The 13,170-nt window shown below is 39.0% G+C and overlaps 1 protein-coding gene across 2 annotated transcripts in view; it reads right to left on the reverse strand.

The window, feature by feature from the left end:
* TRIO (trio Rho guanine nucleotide exchange factor) overlaps window positions 1–13,170 on the reverse strand; it is a 245,029-nt gene that overhangs the window by 199,646 nt on the left and 32,213 nt on the right. The window lies entirely within an intron of this gene.

Genomic DNA, 13,170 nt, shown 5'->3' on the forward strand with positions numbered 1-13,170 from the left:
CCAAGTCAGGCACAAACATTTATTTGATTTATGTTTTTAAAAATCAATTTCATCTGCCATTGAAATGCATCTCTCTCTGCAGAAGTTATATAACTGGAAATATGATTTCTGTCCAGCTAAAATATTTTCAAACAGCAATATGAGGTCTGACTTAAAAACGTGTTAATAACTCCTTTTCTAAAACTGGTTTGTCAACTCTAAGAATGCTATAAATGCTGACTTTGTTTCTCACATTACATGTTTCTAGCACCCTGCAGTTTAAGCCTTGGTTAACTGCATTTAGATAATATATGATTCTGTAAATACACACCTTATTTAGCCATCACATATATTTTAATTGGGCTGAAAAAGCCATTTCATTTCTATCCCACTGAGGTGACATATATTTAACACTGGAAATTAACATCAGCCACCAGAACATGCTTTAAAGTAATGTGGTAGAATTAAAAAATGCCAAGTGATAATAGCAGCACTTTTTGTAATACTGCAGATCTCTCAATGATCTCTCTGCCTTTAAAACTTCCTTTGTTTAATGTTTGAACTATTTTTATTGTAAATTTCAGATCAAATTACAATGACAGATTGTCCCTGGATGTGTTTCAGGGAAATCAGCAAAGATTTGTTTGTTTGTTTTAAACAGATAAGGAGATAAACTAACAGGAATGTCTGAAAGTTGGCTACCTGAGGCAGGAACAGAGGTGTAGTATAATAACAATTTATGACTTCTCCTCTTCCCCACCCTGCACCCAAAAAAAACCCTCTTGGCAAGAGGTATGCTTTTTAAGAGATGACGTTAAACATAAATTTCTGTGTGAAACTCCTACTCACAGAAAATGAATTTATGACTAGAGGTAAAAATTACATTAACCAAGTTCTTTAAAGCCTTGAAAAACATATCATGCAGAACACTTAAAATGAACTTTGAGAGACTAATTTGGAGTGTGAAATGCCAACCACAACATACAATCTAACATTCAGCTCTGCATGCCTGATCAGTATGTATCACAAATGCTTAACAATTCTGTGTAGACTTAAAAAGTTCTACATAATTATTTTCCAGTTTTTCAAAGAAAATGTCTTTAACATGTAAAATTCTCCAGAAACATACCTAGAAATGTTCCACTACACTTAATCAAATCTCAGGTTAAATTAAAAAAACTTCTAAAATAAAATGCCTTTGGTATCCTCTGCCTTATCAATCAAATATTAGCTCATGTTCAAGATGCAACATTCACTGCGTAAAGATCTGATTCTGTTTTGGGTTTTTCTTTATTTGTTTGGCTTGTGGGGGGAGGGGAATGTGAGATTTAAGCAGAGAACAAGAACCTATAGTATTTTCCTATGTTTTAATGGCAGTAAAATACTCAACTTTCATGTACTCTTGGAATCATTTCCTAACCTTTACAAAGGGATCCCTAATTTCCAAGCACACACTCTTCTCTGAACTATCTAGTTCAAGAGACTTTCAAAGTCATCCCGAACAGGGCTGACTTGAACACTACCTAGACTCATTCCACACTCACCAGTTAAGCACAAAGTACAGCCTGTAATGTAAATGCAGTTCTGGGGGTATCAGGTACATCAAGAGCCAAGAGGTCAGTTCAGCCTCTATGTGCAGCTCAGCTCTCAGCAGTGCCAGTTGCACCATTTTATTAAATTATGCATGTACTGTAAGCAAGCCTAAGGAGAACAAATGTTTTTAGACAGGCTAACAGCAATGCAATCAGACTGACAAGAGCTGAAAGATGCTTTCATTTTTTTCTGGTATGTTAGAGCACCCAACTCATGCCACTGCATCAATGGAAAAGGTTATCCACTTAAAAAAGGACTTCACAGTTCTCCAAAATAATTGCCACTGATTGGACTGGTTGATTTTGTTCTTAACGCCCATTTATCAGTTAATTAATTGGGGTTTCTTTAGCCCATACCCACACTTTGTGGAATCCAAGACTGCAAAGGTAAACAGAAATTTGAAAAAAATATTTTAACTCCTGGAAGAGAGATATCAACTCCATATCCCAGCTTTCACCAGTCAACTGAGAGGCTCAGACCTGATCAAAAGCAATCCACAGAGCTATTTCAACATGACAAATTCTTACACAAAGATACATCTGAGCAAAAACAAACTCCATTTTAAATGGTTCACATGAGAAACAGGACACAAGGAGAAACCAAACACCTACCTTTGAGCTGCACCCAAATATAATCCACCCCCAATAGTTTCTATTTTAATCATTAGCAATTTTTCTTCCTTGGCTTACCAACCATTGTATTGCAACTGAAAAACTTCTAAAATTCCACCGAGAAAAAAAAAAATCATACTATACTAGACCTAGAGGAATATTAATTTATAAAGTCTGGAAGATTTGTAAAACAAATGCAATAATGAATCTGCATTTTTATTCACCTACAGCCAGAATGCATCTTTCCAGACTGCTGTAAGTCATCAAGATAATCATTAGATAACCTACATAAACTCCCAGCTGAATTAAATAGCCAACAGTTCCTTTTAAGGCAATGGATTTCATACAAAATTCACTGATGTTTGCAAAACTAAAAAAGGTGCCTGATTACAGGACACATTAAAACCTGTCTGAAGCCTAAATCCGATAAGACTGAACTTACAGATTATGAACAGCTGGAAAGCACACTTATAAACTTAGGATTTTGCACCTCTTGCCTCTATCATTCCTTCTTATACATTCTTACACTCAATTGATAAACAGCATTGCTTTACAAACTTCATTCTAAACTATTCTATTTATACCCCACTAAGAAATCTGCTTACTATTAACAGCACACATACAGCATAGAGGAAGAGGGTGCATACCTTCTCTGTTTGTGTGAGAGACCTTAGAGCCCAGAAACAGAGCAGTGAGACAGTCCAGAGAACTCCAGTAAAAAACAGTAAAATTAAAAATAAATAAATATAAACCTCCCAGATTTCTGCCAGGGAAAGACCTGGGATTTGGATACTTATCTTGTCTTTATTCAAAAGTTTGTCTCTAACACAAGCCAAAAAGCAGAGGAAAGGACTTCATTTTTCCAGAACTGGCCACTTATCTACTTGACAACGATACTGCAGTTCCAGAGAGTTCCAACATCTCAACAGCAGCTTTGTCACATATGCACCCATCAGCCAGCAAGACCAGCAGCAAGCTTAAGGTTAATCTTGCAAATACAAATACACTGGACACAGTGAAGCCCAATCAGAGACTTCAGTCTTTTCCTCCTGCTAAGGTTTGATATGGCTTTCACACTTGAATACATTCTGAACTGTTAGCATCTTCTATGGCTTTAGCTTATACAGCAACTGTGTAATAGCAGCAGCTGCTGTTTAGTTCATCCTATTTCAGTTTAAAACATTTTGTTTAGACTTAAAAGATCGTAATAACTTCTTTTTATTGTTCCTCTCATGATACAGTCAACTGAGAGCCAAACTAAGCTATCCAGACATACAGAGATTCAATCTGCTAAAGCTGGGCTGAAAAAAGTAAAACAAGGCCTGCCCTACCAAACTATACATAGGCACTGAAGTGATCAAGGAAGCACCCAAACAATTAAGATCTGGTTTCCTCAGAAGCCTTCTTTATTAATTGTCAACCCACTGTGACATCCCCTTAAGGGGATGAGAGCATCTAAGATTCACAAATATTTGAGGTTGAAAGGAAGGCAAAAGTCAGAAGGGCCACAAAAACTTTAAAAGTTTTATTAGCAATCACAGACTTGGCATGGAAATTGGTGTGTTAGTCCCTGTTTTCCTACATAAGCTCACGGCAGTAGATATTGAATAGAGAGACTGGTGAAAGGGAAGAGAGATGAACTAGAGGGAGGGAAGGAGGGACAGAAAAAAGAAGGAAGAAAAAGAAAAAAAGGGATCACCAGTCCTGGCTTCAGTGCTAATCTAGCCAGGATGTCTAGGGTCCTGAGGAGCACATGTGCACAAATTTCACTCTTTTTACAGTTAGGTTTTCCCCATCCTGGAGAAAAGTTTCTTGCTTTCTATGCAAATTAGTTATCATCACAATACATTCCTCTAGATCTTTCTGGAAAGGTGTTGAAGGGCTTTGGGAATGGTCTTGGGTAGTCTTGATCCCCCCTTACAATCCATGCCCCCTTCTCAACCTCATTCCTGTGCCTGTACTGTACTGTGTGTTGTGCTTATCTCCTGAAGCTAGAACAAGGACGTTCGTCCTGGAAAAGTGCTGCCCTACCGCCAATGTGGCCCCCTTCTCCAACCACACCCTGTTCTTTCTCAACAATCCTTGGTTGGCTCCACAGCTACCTGGCTGTTGATGTTGATTTGCACTAATACACACTAGATACCCTTCTAGGCTTCTACAACTGCCTAGAGAGACACATTTTTACTATTTGTCACTGAATACCCTTCTAGATACCCTTCTAGGCTTCTACAACTGCCTAGAGAGACACATTTTTACTATTTGTCACTGAAGAGACAAATTTCTACTACTGCCAGACAATTTAAAGCACTCACAGCGCTGGTTCCTGTAGCTTTCACCAAGTTCTCACAGCACTCCTAGATCATGTAATATGTTGAAGAAAGTTGAGTTACTCTTAACAGAATCAGAGTTCCCTTCACAGTAATAGGCTCAAACCTAATGCTGACATAAGCTTCCAAACACAACAAGAATTCTGGAATATTTTATTTAGGCAGCTGATACACATATACCCCTTGATAAAGAATACCTGAAATTGCCAACCCAGCATATCTTGGTGCATAAACTAAACACCACAAGCCATATACTGGTTCAACTTTTCTTCTTCCTTCCCTACCCACACATTTCGTGTACATGGAGCAAATCTTGACATATAGACTACGATTTTTTCAGTTTTCCATACCACTGCATAAGAGTTCAAGAAGTTCAAAGCCAAAACGTCAACAATTCTATGAAGACTATTCTAATTTTGAGGAACTTAAAGAGGCCATGAACTGAAGGTATAACAAATGGGTAGGGAAAACAAGAAATACTCCTTAGCCACCTCCTCACCTCTCCCACCACCCCAATTTCCATCGTCTTGAATAATAAATATCTAACTATCAGCAGGAATCATCTTCTGTCTAACCAGTGTGATTATTATAAAAAGCTATTAACAATTTTTCTTTGATACACAGCCTAAGAAAGCTTAGTCATTTAAAGTGATGTTTAAACTGGTTTCAACATAAAATTAAATGAGAAAGACATGAAAATATCTTATCAGAGGGAATAAGGCTGTCCCAGCTCTCCTTTTTATTAATAAGAACTAGGGTACAGTTCTGGGTCACGAAGTACAGCACCAAAGTCTTCTCCTTTTCTAATTCTGAATTGAAAATAAAGCTTCACAGCCAAAAGAACTGTCTATGAACCATACACTGGATAGGACACAGAGCCAAGACTTTGTGTATTTCTCTCCCATAGCATTCAGCAACATGGGAACGACAAACTGCATCAGCCCAGACAACAGGAAAATGAAGAAGGCCAGTACTTGGACAGGATGCATATCCAAAACTGCACGCAGTGGTAGTTATTCTGGTAGCAGCTGGCAGTGGTAGTATTAGTTATGCTTCTCCATTAATACAAAACAGAAAAACCAAAACTGTTTTCCACTTCCACTTCAGCCTGGCAGAAATACAAGATTTGAACTACATTTCACAATTAAGCTTAACTGGCATCACTCTACTTTTTTGCTTCACTGGCTTGAATAGCTTCCATATCAGTTTTCATCTGAAACTCTTTAGTCTGCTTAGACTGCATTTACAAGTGGGGTTTCTCAAGTAGAAGAGAAATGTTTTTCTTACTTTTCCATACTTTCTGAATAACAACCTAACGTCAAAAAACCCTGAAATCTCTTTCAAAAAAAAAATTCCTAGACAAAGACCCTGGTTTTCTTCTTTAAGAAGAAATGGAGCCTCAGCCTCAGACAACACCCAACTTATTGGAGATACATTGTATAGGGAAAAAAATTCTCTGCTATTACCTGTCCCTGTAGACATATTTTCTAACTCATAATATTACTCAGATCTTCTTCTTTGCAGTATGTTGGCAGAATTTCAAAAGTGAGTCAGTCTCTTAAAATACATCTTGCATCACTGTAGGGATACCGTTCAAGAGTCCACTTAAAATTTACATGGAACATTCCCTCTAAAATCTATTTCCGGAATGTTAATGCCCTTTGAGAGCAAAGCAAGTATAAGTGTCACAACTCCTGGCTCTCAAGGAGCTCTTAAGCACCAGCGAAAGAGGTGCAACAATCCAGTCATCAATGAGGAATTTTGAACATCACAAGTGACTTTTTGGAAAGAGTTTTTTGCAAGATGCCTCTTCACTGGGTACCTGAGCAGCCATACCCCTGCCAATTGCATGTTACATCTTACTTCTACTCGACCTGATGCCCTTGTTTTACTTTCCATGTCCCAGTCTTGTCCTCTCATGTTACTTTCACCATATTCTACCCACTGACAAACCCATGCATTTAGATGTTTGCTTCATCCTTTTAAGTACCTCCACTCATTAGTTACTGAAAAAAGAAAGAGAAAGTGTAAAGCCCCTAATAAAAGCCCTACCACTGTTGAACAAAATGGGAACACACTTGGACACCAATGGCGCAGAAACAAATTAAACCCAGTTGTCACTGTTAAAATCACTGGAGACACCAATTATCAAGGAACCTTATCTAAATGCAGCATTTGATAGAGTAATGGACTGCGTGCTTAGCTGAACTATTCTGAAGAATCTCACCCTAACAAGCATGGCTTACAAGGACTTTTACAGCAAGAAGAAATTTATCCCACTCAACATTGCTCCAGTCCCACAGCCTCTACTCCCCTCAATGCTCAGACAAGCTAAGTTTTCCACACAATTACACAATTCCGTTTTCACTACATAAGCAGAATGAAAGCACCCAAACGAAGCCAATGTTCTACCATCAGCTCTTCTATCTACAGAGGAACTAAGAGCTTCCGTAGACATTTTGCAGCAGTCAGTCAAGATTGAATCAGAAATACCTTCTGCATGCCACAGATAGTTTTACTCAAGGGCTGCAGCAATGCTTACAGAGGGCATCTCAACTATTATCAAGTCACAGTAAAGTCATCAACACAGTATGGCATTTTCAGATGACCAGCCATCTCCACCTAAAACAAGATTCAACTGAAATACACAGGTATCTTAAAAGTCTGTGCAAGGTAAAATCCTTAGATACTCACATAGCCCTCTAGACCTGGAAGTCAAGCTTTCACATGAGCCTCCCCATTAAACTTTTCCTCTGCTTAAACAGAGTGAAGATGCAGACTGTGGCTGATGGATCCCTAAGCTGACCCAAAGGGCCCATGTTCCCAGCAGCTCATTCCTGCCCCTACACTGCTCCACTGTTGTGCCAACAGAAGCATTTGTACAGCTGCATGATGAAAAGCAGCAGGGAACTGATCCAGCCAAAGAGTAATCTGCTGAAAAGATGGAGGTGTGGGGGGAAGGTCTTATACTGACTCAGTTTTGTTCAAATCCAGCATGCATAGGAACCAGCATGAGTGGCCAGGAAGCTCAATCTGGCACTGTTTCTGAATTGCAAACTGAATTACAGCCTAAGGTGAAGATCCTTTTTATCCTCTTTCTCAGCAGGCTCTTTCTGCTGAGTGCCAAATCAGCTTTAAGACTTCTTGCCACCCTAAATTAGGAGAGGTGGTTTAGTTGGGGCTACACTCTTGTCTCCTATGCCAACCAAATCCTTCCAACAGCTTTCCTGCCAGTGTCACAAAAGAAGGCTTTTGGAATGCTTTTCCCTGCAGGTGACTTCAGCTAGGATGCTTAACAATAAACCAAAAAACAATGCTTAGAATTCACTTACAGCTCTCCCTGGCAAATGACTGCAAGTATTCAACTTATGATAGTTATAGCTTAATTTTTGGAACTATGTATTGCTGGTACAAAGGTATAAAAATTACTAATCAGCAGAAACCTTTATAATTTTTATTTAAGCCATTTATTCCTCAAATAGCAATGAAAAATTGCAAAGATTCTTTTTATTCCTGCAAGCCTGAAAAAAGTGCTATAAAAGATAAGAGTAGATGACCAGAGGCTAGGGAAACTGATCACAGAAACACTATCTAAATGCAGCCCACCCAAGAGCTGAGCAGCATACAACTTTAGACCACCACAATTATTATAAGGAAGTATCAGGAAGATTTGAGAATAAGTTTTCAACACGTTGTAAGAAACTTCATACAACAAAGTGTAATGAAGACTCTTTCAAGACCTACGGAAAGAGCAGAAAAGGCATAAAATGTAGGACCACATGTTTCTCCTATTTCTTTCCAGAATTACATCAAGGCTGCACATCACAAGGCCATACCCTATGCAGTCCCCCTGGAGCCCCTCAGAGCCCTCACACCAGCTTGCCATTAGCAGATCCTTACAGTCCTTTTACCTACACAGTATCCCCTGTGCCACAATGCAGCCATCCAGCACTGAATGCTTTGTCAGGCTGAGAGCAGAGGCACAGCAGAAGCTGTCTCCCTCAAGATGGAAAGAGAGCCAGGGGCAATGCAGCACTGGATGATGGTTCCCCTCTGTGACCTGGGCAGCACCAGGAAGACAATCAGCAGCAGCCAAGGCAAGGGCTGCAGGTCCATCCAGGCTCCATCCAGGCAAGAGAAGAAAGTGCAATGGAAGTAGTGGATGTGTGGGGCAGGGCAGGTGAAGTACCTGGGGAGAGGCAGAAGAGGTCAAGCATGAAGGGGGAACACAGAAACTGAAGGCGTTGGGGTGAGAGCAGATGGCAAGTGTTGAGCCAGGCCTTGACAGAACTCTTGCTGCTCAGCAATATCTTGTGTGATGCCAGAGAGAGCTAGGCTATAAAGTTGTGATCGTTTGGGGTATTTCTGATTGTGGTTTGTTTCTGTCACATATTTTAAGCTAGCCTTAGGCTCACAAACTAGTATTTTCAGTATTTGACAGGCACTACCATATTTCTCCTGTTTGCCTGTATTTACAAGTTACTGTGCAAGATAATACTTGACCTCAGACTTGTATTCTTCTGCTTCACAGGTACAATTTCTTACTTCAGAAATTCTGAAATGTTTCTACTCAGCCTATCTTCTTATTTACCTCAAAAGTAAAATTCCTTACACACCTTACAGTAAGTTTTTGAGAAGACCTCCCCCCTGAAGGAAAGGACATATCTGGGTGCATCACTAAAAAATACTTCTAAGTGCAACAATATGAGTTGTATAGCAGGCTTGTTCTACTAATAAAGCACTACTTTCTTCTTCAGACTAAAATAATCTTAATGTAGAAAAAGCTACCAGCTTTTTAGAATCAACCAATTCTAAAAATACTCTCCGTATAACATATTCAGATTTCCCTTCCATTACAATAAATTATAGTTCTGGTCTTAATTTAATTCACAAATTTCCATTTCAGTTGTGTATTCCAGGAACATAATGTAAAGCCAGAAATTCAAGCGACAATGGTTGTTTGTTTGGGGTTTCATTTATGAGAAATATAAAACTTATCTTGTGCTTATTTCTGTTGCAGTTTCATCATTCTACAAAGAATGAGACAGCCCTATACTACAATTCAATAACTCTCATTTTGTCCTTGCAACTGTATCTATTTAAACAAAAACTTTCTTTTTAAGAATTTCAGTGTCCTGCCGAGTACAACACAAAAAAAAAAAAAGAAAAAAAAATAGAAATCCAATCCAAAACCACCTACTTACCTTCTTTGTCATAGTAAAAATCACTATCTCAATTCAATGATAACACCAAGAACAGAAAGTTTAAAACAAATCCAAACAGCAGGGGATAAGAGGAAGCATTCCTACAAACATCTTCAGCTGAAACCCTGCAAGTTGCCCTATAAGAACAGCAATATGAACAGTAATGCATTGAAATGACAAACTGAGGCAGCTCATTTCAGGAAGCATGCCTTGAGGAGTCTCTTCTAAGGGTTCTCAGCAAGTAAACCAAGCAAATCACTCTGTCGTATGATCCAAACAGCTAAAAGGATGATATGAAGTCACCTTATCCTAGCAATGAAGAACTGATACACGGCTAACTACTTCTTACAGTTGTCTGCAATTAAGTCATTTAAAAGGGAAAGGCTTCTCAAAGTCCCAAAGTATAAAAAGTTCTTTCAATCACACTGCCAAATCCTTAGCTCCACTTGAACAAGGAAGGGTGCTAGTGAATCTAAAGCACCTCCAATTAGCCAAACCATCTATAACATGAAGACAATGCACCTGCTTCCTACACACCTTTAAAACTAAGAGATTAAACCCTTTTTCCTCTTCCAAGGATCTGCCACCTTTTTAAAATAATAGATGCTAAAAATTTAAATCATTTTACCCATTTGCTTGCAGTTTTTCTGCTCTAATTGTCACTGAGCCACTGAAAACTATTCCCCACACACTGGTACTGCAGTAATTTCTAAACTGATAACAGCCCAGCTGCATTTCTTACTCAAAATACTCCCCTTTCGCTGTTAAAAGTGCTTGGTTGGTTTCCAGGTTTAAGGATACCATGCATTAGGAGGCAGGAGATGCTATCTGCAGCCAGAATACCAGCAGCTGTGTCTGGACTGCCATAAGGATCTCAGATGGAGGACTCTATTGTAGCTAAGAAATGCTGCCCCCAACACCAAACTTACATTTCTGTTGTCCAACATAATCCAGTAAACCTGTTGCTGCTGAATATTGCCTTCTCTCTGGATTGTAGAAAACATTCATGACATGCTGACACGCTGTTTGCCAGTAACTCAGACCTGATGTATCTCAATGTACTGTCACCAAACACAAAACTAAAGTTTGATGAGACAACACTTCCACAACAAGCCATATGCCTCAGCCACTTAAATTTAGTATTTTTTCCAAGTCACTTCTGATTTGCACTGTATCTTTACATTATAAATCCCAGCAATTTTAGGATATAAGACTTAAATTTAAATTTCCTTCCACAGACTAAATTACTGAGTGTTTTCTTGTTTTTGTCTTCTGAACTACATGCAATTTTTACCTACAAATGTTGCCCAGCTTGTCACTTGGTCAGAGTTCTCTTCAATATCCCTCTAGAAGACCTTCACAGGTTTTGCTAACAGCAAACAATCTTAAAGACAAAGGAAGACAGCTATCTTACTCATTCTTGCACTAAACACTTTTTGTGCCAACCATCAGTTTCTAAATAGCAGTAATTTACATCACTGGATACAAGTTACTGGGGATTGCAGGTCAGCTGTGTCACAGGTAAGAAAACCAGCTCTGAACCAGCACAATCAGGTTCTGGTGAAGAATGGATGAAATAAACACATCACAGAGATGGTGCTCAGGTATTTCAAGGGTCAGCTTAGATCCAGAAATATCAGCCTTTTAAAGTTATGAAATGCCTATCTGATGACAGCTTACAGATCACAGCAGATTCTATTCAAAACCCAGCTTTGCTGTAAACCCTGTGGTATCAGACCAAGTACCTTGTGTGAAGACACCACATGCATGGAAACAAACCATGCTAATTAGTACAGGCTCAGCCTCACCTCTGTTGAGATCTCCATGAGTTTCAAAGCGCCACAGTAGCCCCAAATCTGCAGCTGCTGAGAAATTTTATAAACAAGAACAAATAAATTTCTGCTAGATGTAAAATAGCCGCTGTGCTGTGTAAGCACCATACTACTCCCACCCAAATCTTAGTTTTAAAGGGATTACTTCATTCCCTGTCAAGCCCTTCTAGAGGGTTACTCTGGCATATACTTTTGTTTCATGACTGGACTACTACAATGTGAATATGTAGGTGAAAAAAAAAAAATCAAGGTTAGCATATACTGAATACCATTAATCAAAACTGGCTACCTAATGCCGTTTGATTCTACATGCATTTGACTATGTAATGTAGTAAAGCAATGAGCTGACCATGTATTTCACAACACAATCCACACATTTCTCCTCCCTCCCTATGCACCCACTACCTATGACTACAGCACTCAGCATCCTCAGCTCCAGTGTGCTTCCATCAGACAGAACCTGGGTGAACCATCACTACTCCCAGTAGCTTGGGCCATACTGCAATTTGCACATGCTTAACAACACTCCACAAGATAAGGACTCTCCCAGTCATACCAAATCCCCTTGGAAAGCATTCATAAGTGCTTTGATAATACTGCTGCCTGCTCTTGAGTGCAGATTACCGCCAATACCAGCAACTTGTATTATTTCAAAAGCAGTTTTGAACTGTGAGCAAGTTTACTACTAAAGAGAGCTCTAACAGCTCCCACCAATAATCTTCAATCTTCTGCTGACACAATCAAAAGCAACAGAATTCAGAAGACTGTCCCATGACAAGAGATGCATGACTCATAATTTTTAAACCAAAATGGTAGCTATTTGGCTACAAATAAAAATATAGCTCCTTACTAACAATCTCTTTCCTTTTTCCCTGGTTCTAAAAAACTAGCTACTTCCTTTGCACTGTTTATCTTACCTACATACTGACAGTCAAATTATACTTGTATCTCCAATGACAACTCGGATCATTGCATCCTCACCTCACAAGCCCTGCGTCTGCCTGTCTGCCTCACTTCTGCGGCTCCAGTGGGTACTTGGCAATAATTCCAAAAGCCACTACCAAGTTCAGCTTCAATGTTCGAGTCAAGAGACTAAACATTCCGTGTTATTAGTACTCAAATTAATTTCAAAAACCATCCTTAGCAAAACTCACCCCCTCTGGATGAAGCAACCTCATGTGTTTTGTACCAAGCATTATGAATTTCTGTATAAGGTGAGGAAGAAAGCACAGGGCTTAAATTAAGTTGCACCCACCAAGCGAAATTATGGCCTTTGCTTTTTGATTGAACAAATTGTTTAAAAAAATCATTCTAACATCCTCTTATCAGATCTACACTTTCATTATTCCATGTGCCAAACTGACAATTATTTGTGCTTAAATTTCCCTCCTTTATTTTATATTTAACCAAAGAGACAAGGAAGACCTCATTAAACAAGAACTCATTATTAGTTTAAGTCAGTTAAAATTTTAATCAAATTATCAGAAACATTTAAAAGCCTGCAAGGTTCCATTTCTTCTTAAACTCCTGAGAATGTGCAGCTGTCTCTCCACAGCTCCAGTCAAAACACCTCTCTTCTCCACAGCATTGGCCAAGCCTTCAAATGGAGAGTATCTCATAATGG

Source organism: Haemorhous mexicanus, chromosome 1, assembly GCF_027477595.1.
Source record: "Haemorhous mexicanus isolate bHaeMex1 chromosome 1, bHaeMex1.pri, whole genome shotgun sequence".
NCBI classification, from domain to species: domain Eukaryota; kingdom Metazoa; phylum Chordata; class Aves; order Passeriformes; family Fringillidae; genus Haemorhous; species Haemorhous mexicanus.